Source organism: Dipteris shenzhenensis, chromosome 4 (genome assembly GCF_047967505.1).
Source record: "Dipteris shenzhenensis isolate YYH24624 ecotype China chromosome 4, Dip_SZ_1.0, whole genome shotgun sequence".
Taxonomy (NCBI): domain Eukaryota; kingdom Viridiplantae; phylum Streptophyta; class Polypodiopsida; order Gleicheniales; family Dipteridaceae; genus Dipteris; species Dipteris shenzhenensis.
The window spans coordinates 61,767,947-61,782,669 of record NC_141599.1 but is presented as its reverse complement, the minus strand read 5'-3'; the positions used below and the strand labels follow the sequence as shown (position 1 = coordinate 61,782,669).

At 44.1% G+C, this 14,723-nt stretch overlaps 2 pseudogenes; both read left to right on the top strand.

The window, feature by feature from the left end:
* Positions 1 to 2,906: 2,906 nt before the first annotated feature.
* Positions 2,907 to 3,483, top strand: LOC147903181 (25S ribosomal RNA; annotated as a pseudogene; the record flags this gene model as incomplete).
* A 9,095-nt stretch (positions 3,484 to 12,578) lies between these two features.
* On the top strand, positions 12,579 to 13,155 carry LOC147903180 (25S ribosomal RNA; annotated as a pseudogene; the record flags this gene model as incomplete).
* Between the last annotated feature and the right edge of the window lie 1,568 nt (positions 13,156 to 14,723).

Genomic DNA, 14,723 nt, shown 5'->3' with positions numbered 1-14,723 from the left:
TAGGCTAGAATCCACACGATACTGAATGTAGGAATCGCATGTACCAGCCCGAAGGCAGACCGATGATTCGGCCAACCAGTCTGGGAGAGAACGAGAAACGTAGAATCTCGACCCATGCAGTAGTTGGTGTCCACCAAAACTCCATATGCAGTCTCCACATGGCCGTGACTAGACCTAACCCATGCTTAGGTTTGCTTCAGTCCAACAATGCTTATGTTTCCATTGCACTATTGAGTACAAGCTTGAGCCCAATTCCTGGTGAGGTCTAGTGCCATGAAGTACAGGAGTGCATACAAGTCAAGCGCAACTGTCCAAGAAGGCTGATTTACATACACTTCTTGAATCGAAGATAGTTCATAAGCTACTTCCAAGCTACCTATACAAAAAGGAAGATGGGTCAAACTAGAGATTTGGAAAAGGTTCAAGGGCAATCCTAGCTTCGCCTAATGCATTCACCCTCCCGTAATCTATAGGCAATGAAGGGAGAGGAACTTCTAGAGGATGGGAACGAAAAGAGGGGAGAAAGAGGGCTGGGGCAGGTTACGAAAAGAGGAACTTCTAGAGGATGACAAAGAGTGCTGAAGGAAGCTTGAGGCGAAGGCGGAGGCGGGCTGCAGGTTGCCTTGCTAGAGAGTGCCTGCAATGGTGGGAAAGCATAGACGCGTGAGGGAATACACTGTATGCCCTATTCACTTATGTCTTGTTCACTCAGGCTTTGTGGATTAATAGAAATAGCAAAAGTCCACAAAATTTCAGTCGCTAGTACAGCTCGTGGTTCCACGGTCTAGGCGATCCTTTTGTCTGAGCTAAGAGGTCATGAGCTCTAATCCTTCTTGCCCCTACTCGTTAATATAAATATAATTATTAATAAACTTTGCCTTTGCCTTCGCCGTAGCCCGAGCCTCGTCTCCCCTCTTTTTGCTCGAGCCTTGTCTCCCCTCTTTTTTCTTTTCACACATCTCTCCTTCGTCCCTCTTTTCACACATCTCGAGCCTCGTCTCCCCTCTTTTTGCTTTTCACACATCTCTCCTTCGGCCCTCTTTTCACACATCTCCCCTTTGCCCGAGCCTCATCTCCTCTTTTCACACATCTCCCCTTTGCCGGAGCCTCATCTCCTCTTTCCACACATCTTGCCTTTGCCCAGCGTCATCTCCTCTTTTCACACATCTCCCCTTTGCCCGAGCCTCATCTCCCCTTTACAACGCCCCACTTCTCACACATCTCCCCTTTGCCCGAGCCTCATCTCCCCTTTACAACGCCCCCGGATACTTCCATCCGAATAGAGGGGGGTAGATATTTGCGGCGTCATAAATATCTATAGCATTTCGACGGAATCAATGATTGAATGGTTGGTGGACCACAATTTCCAACATTCTTAGCTCTAAAAACCTTTACATATGGAGAAAATTTTCTCAATACATTGACTTCAAATTTTCATCCTGAGAGCAAGACACAATGGGAAAATCACAATGTGAAGGAACACAATCTTTCTTATCATAAATAAAGGCATACACCTTTGCAAATTAAAAAAAAAAGAACTCAAAATGAATCATGACTTGTCACAATAATGAAAACAAATATATAAGAGCGTAATGGATGAAACGTTTGTCAAAGCATCAACGTATGCTCAGGATAGTCTTACTTGCTTTTTCTAATATAAAACCCATAATACAAAACCAAAATTCAAATAAAAACAAGAATACCTCATGAATGATGTTCTAATATGAAGAACACACTTAAGAGATGTTCAAAAGCCCATAAGAGTAAGTAAGACAAAGCCAATGAGCAGCCATGACTCCCTTCCATCCATTCATAACACTATGCCTCTTGTGCTTCTTATTGCACTAGATAGTCTTCTACTTCAATTCCGTATATGACTCCTCTAAACTAGAAAACCCCAATAAAGCAAGACATTTCCCTGATATCTTTCAATGTGCATCACAATGATGAATTGGACCTTGAGATTAACCATCTAGTAGCCGATTCCCTCTGAAGTTTCCCTCAGGATAACTGGAGCTCATTACGCAGTTTTATCGAGTAAAGCGAATGATTAGAGGCATCGGGGGGTGTAACACCCTCGACCTATTCTCAAACCCTAAATAGGTAAGTGGCCGAGGTTGCTCCTTTGAACCCCGGTGCAGAATGGGAGCTCCAAGTGGGCCATTTTTGGTAAGCAGAACTGGCGATGCGAGATGAACCGAAAGCCGGGTTATGGTGCCGAACTGCGCGCTAACCTAGATCCCACAAAGGGTGTTGATTGATTAAGACAGCAGGACGGTGGTCATGGAACTCAAAATCCGCTAAGGAGTGTGTAACAACTCACTTGCCGAATCAACTAGCCCCGAAAATGGATGGCACTGAAGTGTGTGACCTATACCCCGGCCATCGGGGCAAGTGCGAGGCCTCGATGAGCCCGAGTGAAACGGCCCCCAATGAACATCTTGGTGGTAGTAGCAAATATTCAAATGAGAACTTTGAAGACAGAAGTGGAGAAAGGTTCCATGTGAACAGCAATTGGACATGGGTTAGTCGATCCTAAGAGATGGGGCAGTCCTATGTCAAGGGCACACTGCGCCGCGCTTCGAAAGGGAATCGGGTCAATATTCCCGAACCAGGACGTGGTGGTGGGCAGTAACGTGACCGAATCTGGAGATGCCGACGGGGTCCCGAGAAGAGTTCTCTTTTCTTTTTAACAGCCCGCCCACCCTGAAATCGGATTAGCGGCTGGTAAAGCACCGCACGTCTTGCGGTGTCCGATGCGCCCCCGACGACCAGTGAAAATCTGGAGGAGCGATTGCCGATCACACGCGATCGTACTCATAACTGCATCAGGTCTCCAAGGTCAACAGCCTCTGGTCGATAGAACAATGTAGGTAAGGGAAGTCGGCAAAACGGAACCGTAACTTTGGGAAAAGGATTAGCTCTGAGGGCTGGGTCTAGGGGTCTGCGAATTGACCCCGGAGGCTGTCGGGGGTCTGCAAGTGAAATACCACTACTTTTAATGTTATTTTGCTTACTCCGTGAGGGAGGTGGGGCTGGGCCCTTCCTTCTGGTCTTAAGGCACATCCGCGCGCCGATCCAGGCGGAAGACATTGTCAGGTGGGGAGTTTGGCTGGGGCGGCACATCTGTTAAAAGATAACGCAAGTGTCCTAAGATGAGCTCAATGAGAATAGAAATCTCGTGTGGAAGAAAAGGGTAAAAGCTCATTTGATTTTGATTTTCAGTACGAATACAAACTGTGAAAGCATGGTCTATCGATCCTTTAGTGTTTCAAAATTTGAAGCTAGAGGTGTCAGAAAAGTTACCATAGGGATAACTGGCTTGTGGTAGCCAAGCGTTCATAGCGACATTGCTTTTGATCCTTCGATGTCGGCTCTTCCTATCATTGCGAAGCAAAATTCACCAAGTGTTGGATTGTTCACCCACAAATAGGGAATGTGAGCTGGGTTTAGACCGTCGTACGACAGGTTAGTTTTACCCTACTGATGAGCGGTGCTGCAATAGTAATCCAACTTAGTACGAGAGCAACCATTGATTCACATAATTGGTCATTGCGCTTGGTTTAGGGTTTAGGGTTTAGGGTTTTAGGATTTAAGGGTTTTGGGGTTTTGGGTTTTAGAGTTTTAGGGTTTAGGGTTTAGGGTTTAGGGTTTTAGGGTTTTAGGGTTTTAGGGTTTAGGTTTTAGGGTTTAGGGTTTAGGGTTTTAGGGTTTAGGGTTTAGGGTTTTAGGGTTTTAGGGTTTAGGGTTTAGGGTTTAGGGTTTAGGATGTGGAGAGCGATGATATTTGTTAAAAAGGATGTGGAAAAGCCTTGTTTGAGAATACAATTATAGAAACCACCCTTGATTTTGAGTATTTCATGCACTTTCTTTAAGGATGTGCCCTCATCTGCCTACATGCCATGAAAAGCGATTGAAGTAGAAGCAGGAAAAACTCCCCAACCAAATTCTGCTTGATAGATAGAAAATCCTTGTATGGTGGAGAGAAATGCTAGACTTCAAGACCAAATTCTTCTCATTTTAGAAGACATGAGCTTTGTTAAGCTAAGGTAGGGCAGCCCACCTATCCAAATATGCAATGAGAATTTAAACTTTCGGAAGGAGTATCCTAGGATTTGAAATGTCAATTTTGTACAATGGATTACAGAGTTCGAAAGACTGTATGTGCATCTTCCAAACTCTCCTGCATCTATTCGAGACATTTAGAGAAACCATGACAAAAAAAAAAAATGTTGCTTTTACTGCTCTTATGTGCCTCTCTCACCCTTTCTTCTCATCCCATGTGATATGAAGAAGAGAAGAAGAAAAGCGTGTTTGAGAATCTGAAATGCATGCAATGCCTTGACTTCAAGTTTCGCGCATGGGGCATTTGAGCAGCTGACATGGGTGTCCAGCGTCCAGGCATTAGATTCAAGTGACATTCACAAAGCTTTCTTCTGCCTTTGCTACACATTTTATACATGTGAAGTTTATTTGCATGTAATCTTCCACTCACTTACGACATGACATATTGCTCATGCGAGGCAGAATGAATACAATACTTTACCCTAGCAGTGAGGCATTATATCAAAGATAGAGGATGAGTCACCAAGCTTGGAGCTATCTATCATAGGTTTAGGGTTTAGGGTTTTAGGGTTTAGGGTTTAGGGTTTTAGGGTTTTAGGGTTTAGGGTTTAGGGTTTAGGGTTTAGGATGTGGAGAGCGATGATATTTGTTAAAAAGGATGTGGAAAAGCCTTGTTTGAGAATACAATTATAGAAACCACCCTTGATTTTGAGTATTTCATGCACTTTCTTTAAGGATGTGCCCTCATCTGCCTACATGCCATGAAAAGCGATTGAAGTAGAAGCAGGAAAAACTCCCCAACCAAATTCTGCTTGATATAGATAGAAAATCCTTGTATGGTGGAGAGAAATGCTAGACTTCAAGACCAAATTCTTCTCATTTTAGAAGACATGAGCTTTGTTAAGCTAAGGTAGGGCAGCCCACCTATCCAAATATGCAATGAGAATTTAAACTTTCGGAAGGAGTATCCTAGGATTTGAAATGTCAATTTTGTACAATGGATTACAGAGTTCGAAAGACTGTATGTGCATCTTCCAAACTCTCCTGCATCTATTCGAGACATTTAGAGAAACCATGACAAAAAAAAAAAATGTTGCTTTTACTGCTCTTATGTGCCTCTCTCACCCTTTCTTCTCATCCCATGTGATATGAAGAAGAGAAGAAGAAAAGCGTGTTTGAGAATCTGAAATGCATGCAATGCCTTGACTTCAAGTTTCGCGCATGGGGCATTTGAGAAGCTGACATGGGTGTCCAGCATCCAGGCATTAGATTCAAGTGACATTCACAAAGCTTTCTTCTGCCTTTGCTACACATTTTATACATGTGAAGTTTATTTGCGTGTAATCTTCCACTCACTTACGACATGACATATTGCTCATGCGAGGCAGAATGAATACAATACTTTACCCTAGCAGTGAGGCATTATATCAAAGATAGAGGATGAGTCACCAAGCTTGGAGCTATCAATCATAGGCTAGAATCCACACGATACTGAATGTAGGAATCGCATGTACCAGCCCGGAGGCAGACCGATGATTCGGCCAACCAGTCTGGGAGAGAACGAGAAACGTAGAATCTCGACCCATGCAGTAGTTGGTGTCCACCAAAACTCCATATGCAGTCTCCACATGGCCGTGACTAGACCTAACCCATGCTTAGGTTTGCTTCAGTCCAACAATGCTTATGTTGCCATTGCACTATTGAGTACAAGCTTGAGCCCAATTCCTGGTGAGGTCTAGTGCCATGAAGTACAGGAGTGCATACAAGTCAAGCGCAACTGTCCAAGAAGGCTGATTTACATACACTTCTTGAATCGAAGATAGTTCATAAGCTACTTCCAAGCTACCTATACAAAAAGGAAGATGGGTCAAACTAGAGATTTGGAAAAGGTTCAAGGGCAATCCTAGCTTCGCCTAATGCATTCACCCTCCCGTAATCTATAGGCAATGAAGGGAGAGGAACTTCTAGAGGATGGGAACGAAAAGAGGGGAGAAAGAGGGCTGGGGCAGGTTACGAAAAGAGGAACTTCTAGAGGATGACAAAGAGTGTTGAAGGAAGCTTGAGGCGGAGGCGGAGGCAGGCTGCAGGTTGCCTTGCTAGAGAGTGCCTGCAATGGTGGGAAAGCATAGACGCGTGAGGGAATACACTGTATGCCCTATTCACTTATGTCTTGTTCACTCAGGCTTTGTGGATTAGTAGAAATAGCAAAAGTCCACAAAATTTCAGTCGCTAGTACAGCTCGTGGTTCCACGGTCTAGGCGATCCTTTTGTCTAAGCTAAGAGGTCATGAGCTCTAATCCTGCTTGCCCCTACTCGTTAATATAAATATAATTATTAATAAACTTTGCCTTGTCTCCCCTCTTTTTTCTTTTCACACATCTCTCCTTCGTCCCTCTTTTCACACATCTCGAGCCTCGTCTCCCCTCTTTTTGCTTTTCACACATCTCTCCTTCGTCCCTCTTTTCACACATCTCCCCTTTGCCCGAGCCTCATCTCCTCTTTTCACACATCTCCCCTTTGCCGGAGCCTCATCTCCTCTTTCCACACATCTCGCCTTTGCCCAGCCTCATCTCCTCTTTTCGCACATCTCCCCTTTGCCCGAGCCTCATCTCCCCTTTACAACGCCCCACTTTTCACACATCTCCCCTTTGCCCGAGCCTCATCTCCCCTTTACAACGCCCCCGGATACTTCCATCCGAATAGAGGGGGGTAGATATTTGCGGCGTCATAAATATCTATAGCATTTCGATGGAATCAATGATTGAATGGTTGGTGAAACAAATCCCTTCACACCAAGTTTCACGGGAATTTATTATCTTTTGATTCCTAGTCACCATCTTTCAATTCCTGCCGGAGTCATATCTGCACAACCCATTCAGGAAGGGGGGTTGACATGAGAGTCGAAGTATGGGATATTCATTATATCAAATATGTATGGGGCGTGGCCAAGTGGTAAGGCAGCGGGTTTTGGTCCCCTCATTCGGAGGTTCGAATCCTTCCATCCCAGATCTTGATGCATAAGTAGATACACCCCATCTCCTTTTCTGTGATCTTTTTTTTTCCTTCTTTTGTGGGAGAGTCAGGAATGTTCTAAATTGGGACGGACTGTCCTCCCACGTATTGATGGATCGTCCAGTTCATGTTACGACGATGAGCCGGATATAGCAATAGATCCCGGGGCAAAAAACAATGTTAAGAATAATTCATGAAATTAGCCTATTGGATGTATGCCTTCCATTTACGTCCCTCTTTTCCCTTCCCCTATCACACATTGCCATCAAATATTTTGCACCTTCCTTTCTTTAATGAATAATTCACTAAACCCATCTTATACATAACCTCATGAACTCATTATAAAATACGTTTATCCAACACCTCTATTCAACAATAAAGAGTAATACACCTTAGAAAAATTCAGGTTTGATTGGTTTAGGAATCACAAAAGCACACCCTCGAAGACAAGTTTCAACCACCAAAATATACGCTGATTTTGTAACATTCTTAGCTCTCAAAACCTTTACATATGAAGACAAGTAAGCACACCCTCGAAGACAAGTTTCAACCACCAAAATATACCAACACCCCATCTTAATCCAATGAGCTGATTTTGTACTATATGGATCATTTCTAACATTCTTAGCTCTCAAAACCATTACATATGAAGAAAATTTTAATTTTGTACTATGTGGACCACAATTTCCAACATTCTTAGCTCTAAAAACCTTTACATATGGAGAAAATTTTCTCAATACATTGACTTCAAGTTTTCATCCTGAGAGCAAGACACAATGGGAAAATCACAATGTGAAGGAACACAACCTTTCTTATCATAAATAAAGGCATACACCTTTGCAAATTAAAAAAAAAAGAACTCAAAATGAAGCATGACTTGTCACAATAATGAAAACAAATATATAAGAGCGTAATGGACGAAACGTTTTTCAAAGCATCAACGTATGCTCAGGAGAGTCTTACTTGCTTTTTCTAATATAAAACCCATAATACAAAACCAAAATTTAAATAAAAACAAGAAGACCTCATGAATGATGTTCTAATATGAAGAACACACTTAAGAGATGTTCAAAAGCCCATAAGAGTAAGTAAGACAAAGCCAATGAGCAGCCATGACTCCCTTCCATCCATTCATAACACTATGCCTCTTGTGCTTCTTATTGCACTAGATAGTCTTCTACTTCAATTCCGTATATGACTCCTCTAAACTAGAAAACCCCAATAAAGCAAGACATTTCCCTGATATCTTTCAATGTGCATCACAATGATGAATTGGACCTTGAGATTAACCATCTAGTAGCCGATTCCCTCTGAAGTTTCCCTCAGGATAACTGGAGCTCATTGCGCAGTTTTATCGAGTAAAGCGAATGATTAGAGGCATCGGGGGGTGTAACACCCTCGACCTATTCTCAAACCCTAAATAGGTAAGTGGCCGAGGTTGCTCTGTTGAACCCCGGTGCAGAATGGGAGCTCCAAGTGGGCCATTTTTGGTAAGCAGAACTGGCGATGCGAGATGAACCGAAAGCCGGGTTACAGTGCCGAACTGCGCGCTAACCTAGATCCCACAAAGGGTGTTGATTGATTAAGACAGCAGGACGGTGGTCATGGAACTCAAAATCCGCTAAGGAGTGTGTAACAACTCACTTGCCGAATCAACTAGCCCCGAAAATGGATGGCACTGAAGTGTGTGACCTATACCTCGGCCATCGGGGCAAGTGCGAGGCCTCGATGAGCCCGAGTGAAACGGCCCCCAATGAACATCTTGGTGGTAGTAGCAAATATTCAAATGAGAACTTTGAAGACAGAAGTGGAGAAAGGTTCCATGTGAACAGCAATTGGACATGGGTTAGTCGATCCTAAGAGATGGGGCAGTCCTATGTCAAGGGCACACTGTGCCGCGCTTCGAAAGGGAATCGGGTCAATATTCCCGAACCAGGACGTGGTGGTGGGCAGTAACGTGACCGAATCTGGAGATGCCGGCGGGGTCCCGAGAAGAGTTCTCTTTTCTTTTTAACAGCCCGCCCACCCTGAAATCGGATTAGCAGCTGGTAAAGCACCGCACGTCTCGCGGTGTCCGATGCGCCCCCGACGACCCGTGAAAATCTGGAGGAGCGATTGCCGATCACACGCGATCGTACTCATAACTGCATCAGGTCTCCAAGGTCAACAGCCTCTGGTCGATAGAACAATGTAGGTAAGGGAAGTCGGCAAAACGGAACCGTAACTTTGGGAAAAGGATTAGCTCTGAGGGCTGGGAGGTCGGGCTGGGCCCTTGCTTCTGGTCTTAAGGCACGTCCGCGCGCCGATCCAGGCGGAAGACATTGTCAGGTGGGGAGTTTGGCTGGGGCGGCACATCTGTTAAAAGATAACGCAAGTGTCCTAAGATGAGCTCAATGAGAATAGACATTCACAAAGCTTTCTTCTGCCTTTGCTACACATTTTATACATGTGAAGTTTATTTGCATGTAATCTTCCACTCACTTACGACATGACATATTGCTCATGCGAGGCAGAATGAATACAATACTTTACCCTAGCAGTGAGGCATTATATCAAAGATAGAGGATGAGTCACCAAGCTTGGAGCTATCAATCATAGGCTAGAATCCACACGATACTGAATGTAGGAATCGCATGTACCAGCCCGGAGGCAGACCGATGATTCGGCCAACCAGTCTGGGAGAGAACGAGAAACGTAGAATCTCGACCCATGCAGTAGTTGGTGTCCACCAAAACTCCATATGCAGTCTCCACATGGCCGTGACTAGACCTAACCCATGCTTAGGTTTACTTCAGTCCAACAATGCTTATGTTGCCATTGCACTATTGAGTACAAGCTTGAGCCCAATTCCTGGTGAGGTCTAGTGCCATGAAGTACAGGAGTGCATACAAGTCAAGCGCAACTGTCCAAGAAGGCTGATTTACATACACTTCTTGAATCGAAGATAGTTCATAAGCTACTTCCAAGCTACCTATACAAAAAGGAAGATGGGTCAAACTAGAGATTTGGAAAAGGTTCAAGGGCAATCCTAGCTTCGCCTAATGCATTCACCCTCCCGTAATCTATAGGCAATGAAGGGAGAGGAACTTCTAGAGGATGGGAACGAAAAGAGGGGAGAAAGAGGGCTGGGGCAGGTTACGAAAAGAGGAACTTCTAGAGGATGACAAAGAGTGCTGAAGGAAGCTTGAGGCGAAGGCGGAGGCGGGCTGCAGGTTGCCTTGCTAGAGAGTGCCTGCAATGGTGGGAAAGCATAGACGCGTGAGGGAATACACTGTATGCCCTATTCACTTATGTCTTGTTCACTCAGGCTTTGTGGATTAGTAGAAATAGCAAAAGTCCACAAAATTTCAGTCGCTAGTACAGCTCGTGGTTCCACGGTCTAGGCGATCCTTTTGTCTGAGCTAAGAGGTCATGAGCTCTAATCCTTCTTGCCCCTACTCGTTAATATAAATATAATTATTAATAAACTTTGCCTTTGCCTTCGCCGTAGCCCGAGCCTCGTCTCCCCTCTTTTTGCTCGAGCCTTGTCTCCCCTCTTTTTTCTTTTCACACATCTCTCCTTCGTCCCTCTTTTCACACATCTCGAGCCTCGTCTCCCCTCTTTTTGCTTTTCACACATCTCTCCTTCGGCCCTCTTTTCACACATCTCCCCTTTGCCCGAGCCTCATCTCCTCTTTTCACACATCTCCCCTTTGCCGGAGCCTCATCTCCTCTTTCCACACATCTTGCCTTTGCCCAGCGTCATCTCCTCTTTTCACACATCTCCCCTTTGCCCGAGCCTCATCTCCCCTTTACAACGCCCCACTTCTCACACATCTCCCCTTTGCCCGAGCCTCATCTCCCCTTTACAACGCCCCCGGATACTTCCATCCGAATAGAGGGGGGTAGATATTTGCGGCGTCATAAATATCTATAGCATTTCGACGGAATCAATGATTGAATGGTTGGTGGACCACAATTTCCAACATTCTTAGCTCTAAAAACCTTTACATATGGAGAAAATTTTCTCAATACATTGACTTCAAATTTTCATCCTGAGAGCAAGACACAATGGGAAAATCACAATGTGAAGGAACACAATCTTTCTTATCATAAATAAAGGCATACACCTTTGCAAATTAAAAAAAAAAGAACTCAAAATGAATCATGACTTGTCACAATAATGAAAACAAATATATAAGAGCGTAATGGATGAAACGTTTGTCAAAGCATCAACGTATGCTCAGGATAGTCTTACTTGCTTTTTCTAATATAAAACCCATAATACAAAACCAAAATTTAAATAAAAACAAGAATACCTCATGAATGATGTTCTAATATGAAGAACACACTTAAGAGATGTTCAAAAGCCCATAAGAGTAAGTAAGACAAAGCCAATGAGCAGCCATGACTCCCTTCCATCCATTCATAACACTATGCCTCTTGTGCTTCTTATTGCACTAGATAGTCTTCTACTTCAATTCCGTATATGACTCCTCTAAACTAGAAAACCCCAATAAAGCAAGACATTTCCCTGATATCTTTCAATGTGCATCACAATGATGAATTGGACCTTGAGATTAACCATCTAGTAGCCGATTCCCTCTGAAGTTTCCCTCAGGATAACTGGAGCTCATTGCGCAGTTTTATCGAGTAAAGCGAATGATTAGAGGCATCGGGGGGTGTAACACCCTCGACCTATTCTCAAACCCTAAATAGGTAAGTGGCCGAGGTTGCTCCTTTGAACCCCGGTGCAGAATGGGAGCTCCAAGTGGGCCATTTTTGGTAAGCAGAACTGGCGATGCGAGATGAACCGAAAGCCGGGTTATGGTGCCGAACTGTGCGCTAACCTAGATCCCACAAAGGGTGTTGATTGATTAAGACAGCAGGACGGTGGTCATGGAACTCAAAATCCGCTAAGGAGTGTGTAACAACTCACTTGCCGAATCAACTAGCCCCGAAAATGGATGGCACTGAAGTGTGTGACCTATACCCCGGCCATCGGGGCAAGTGCGAGGCCTCGATGAGCTCGAGTGAAACGGCCCCCAATGAACATCTTGGTGGTAGTAGCAAATATTCAAATGAGAACTTTGAAGACAGAAGTGGAGAAAGGTTCCATGTGAACAGCAATTGGACATGGGTTAGTCGATCCTAAGAGATGGGGCAGTCCTATGTCAAGGGCACACTGCGCTGCGCTTCGAAAGGGAATCGGGTCAATATTCCCGAACCAGGACGTGGTGGTGGGCAGTAACGTGACCGAATCTGGAGATGCCGGCGGGGTCCCGAGAAGAGTTCTCTTTTCTTTTTAACAGCCCGCCCACCCTGAAATCGGATTAGCGGCTGGTAAAGCACCGCACGTCTCGCGGTGTCCGATGCGCCCCCGACGACCAGTGAAAATCTGGAGGAGCGATTGCCGATCACACGCGATCGTACTCATAACTGCATCAGGTCTCCAAGGTCAACAGCCTCTGGTCGATAGAACAATGTAGGTAAGGGAAGTCGGCAAAACGGAACCGTAACTTTGGGAAAAGGATTAGCTCTGAGGGCTGGGTCTAGGGGTCTGCGAATTGACCCCGGAGGCTGTCGGGGGTCTGCAAGTGAAATACCACTACTTTTAATGTTATTTTACTTACTCCGTGAGGGAGGTGGGGCTGGGCCCTTCCTTCTGGTCTTAAGGCACGTCCGCGCGCCGATCCAGGCGGAAGACATTGTCAGGTGGGGAGTTTGGCTGGGGCGGCACATCTGTTAAAAGATAACGCAAGTGTCCTAAGATGAGCTCAATGAGAATAGAAATCTCGTGTGGAAGAAAAGGGTAAAAGCTCATTTGATTTTGATTTTCAGTACGAATACAAACTGTGAAAGCATGGTCTATCGATCCTTTAGTGTTTCAAAATTTGAAGCTAGAGGTGTCAGAAAAGTTACCATAGGGATAACTGGCTTGTGGTAGCCAAGCGTTCATAGCGACATTGCTTTTGATCCTTCGATGTCGGCTCTTCCTATCATTGCGAAGCAAAATTCACCACGTGTTGGATTGTTCACCCACAAATAGGGAATGTGAGCTGGGTTTAGACCGTCGTACGACAGGTTAGTTTTACCCTACTGATGAGCGGTGCTGCAATAGTAATCCAACTTAGTACGAGAGCAACCATTGATTCACATAATTGGTCATTGCGCTTGGTTTAGGGTTTAGGGTTTAGGGTTTTAGGATTTAAGGGTTTTGGGGTTTTGGGTTTTAGGGTTTTAGGGTTTAGGGTTTAGGGTTTAGGGTTTTAGGGTTTTAGGGTTTAGGTTTTAGGGTTTAGGGTTTAGGGTTTTAGGGTTTAGGGTTTAGGGTTTTAGGGTTTTAGGGTTTAGGGTTTAGGGTTTAGGGTTTAGGATGTGGAGAGCGATGATATTTGTTAAAAAGGATGTGGAAAAGCCTTGTTTGAGAATACAATTATAGAAACCACCCTTGATTTTGAGTATTTCATGCACTTTCTTTAAGGATGTGCCCTCATCTGCCTACATGCCATGAAAAGCGATTGAAGTAGAAGCAGGAAAAACTCCCCAACCAAATTCTGCTTGATAGATAGAAAATCCTTGTATGGTGGAGAGAAATGCTAGACTTCAAGACCAAATTCTTCTCATTTTAGAAGACATGAGCTTTGTTAAGCTAAGGTAGGGCAGCCCACCTATCCAAATATGCAATGAGAATTTAAACTTTCGGAAGGAGTATCCTAGGATTTGAAATGTCAATTTTGTACAATGGATTACAGAGTTCGAAAGACTGTATGTGCATCTTCCAAACTCTCCTGCATCTATTCGAGACATTTAGAGAAACCATGACAAAAAAAAAAAATGTTGCTTTTACTGCTCTTATGTGCCTCTCTCACCCTTTCTTCTCATCCCATGTGATATGAAGAAGAGAAGAAGAAAAGCGTGTTTGAGAATCTGAAATACATGCAATGCCTTGACTTCAAGTTTCGCGCATGGGGCATTTGAGCAGCTGACATGGGTGTCCAGCGTCCAGGCATTAGATTCAAGTGACATTCACAAAGCTTTCTTCTGCCTTTGCTACACATTTTATACATGTGAAGTTTATTTGCATGTAATCTTCCACTCACTTACGACATGACATATTGCTCATGCGAGGCAGAATGAATACAATACTTTACCCTAGCAGTGAGGCATTATATCAAAGATAGAGGATGAGTCACCAAGCTTGGAGCTATCTATCATAGGTTTAGGGTTTAGGGTTTTAGGGTTTAGGGTTTAGGGTTTTAGGGTTTTAGGGTTTAGGGTTTAGGGTTTAGGGTTTAGGATGTGGAGAGCGATGATATTTGTTAAAAAGGATGTGGAAAAGCCTTGTTTGAGAATACAATTATAGAAACCACCCTTGATTTTGAGTATTTCATGCACTTTCTTTAAGGATGTGCCCTCATCTGCCTACATGCCATGAAAAGCGATTGAAGTAGAAGCAGGAAAATCTCCCCAACCAAATTCTGCTTGATATAGATAGAAAATCCTTGTATGGTGGAGAGAAATGCTAGATTTCAAGACCAAATTCTTCTCATTTTAGAAGACATGAGCTTTGTTAAGCTAAGGTAGGGCAGCCCACCTATCCAAATATGCAATGAGAATTTAAACTTTCGGAAGGAGTATCCTAGGATTTGAAATGTCAATTTTGT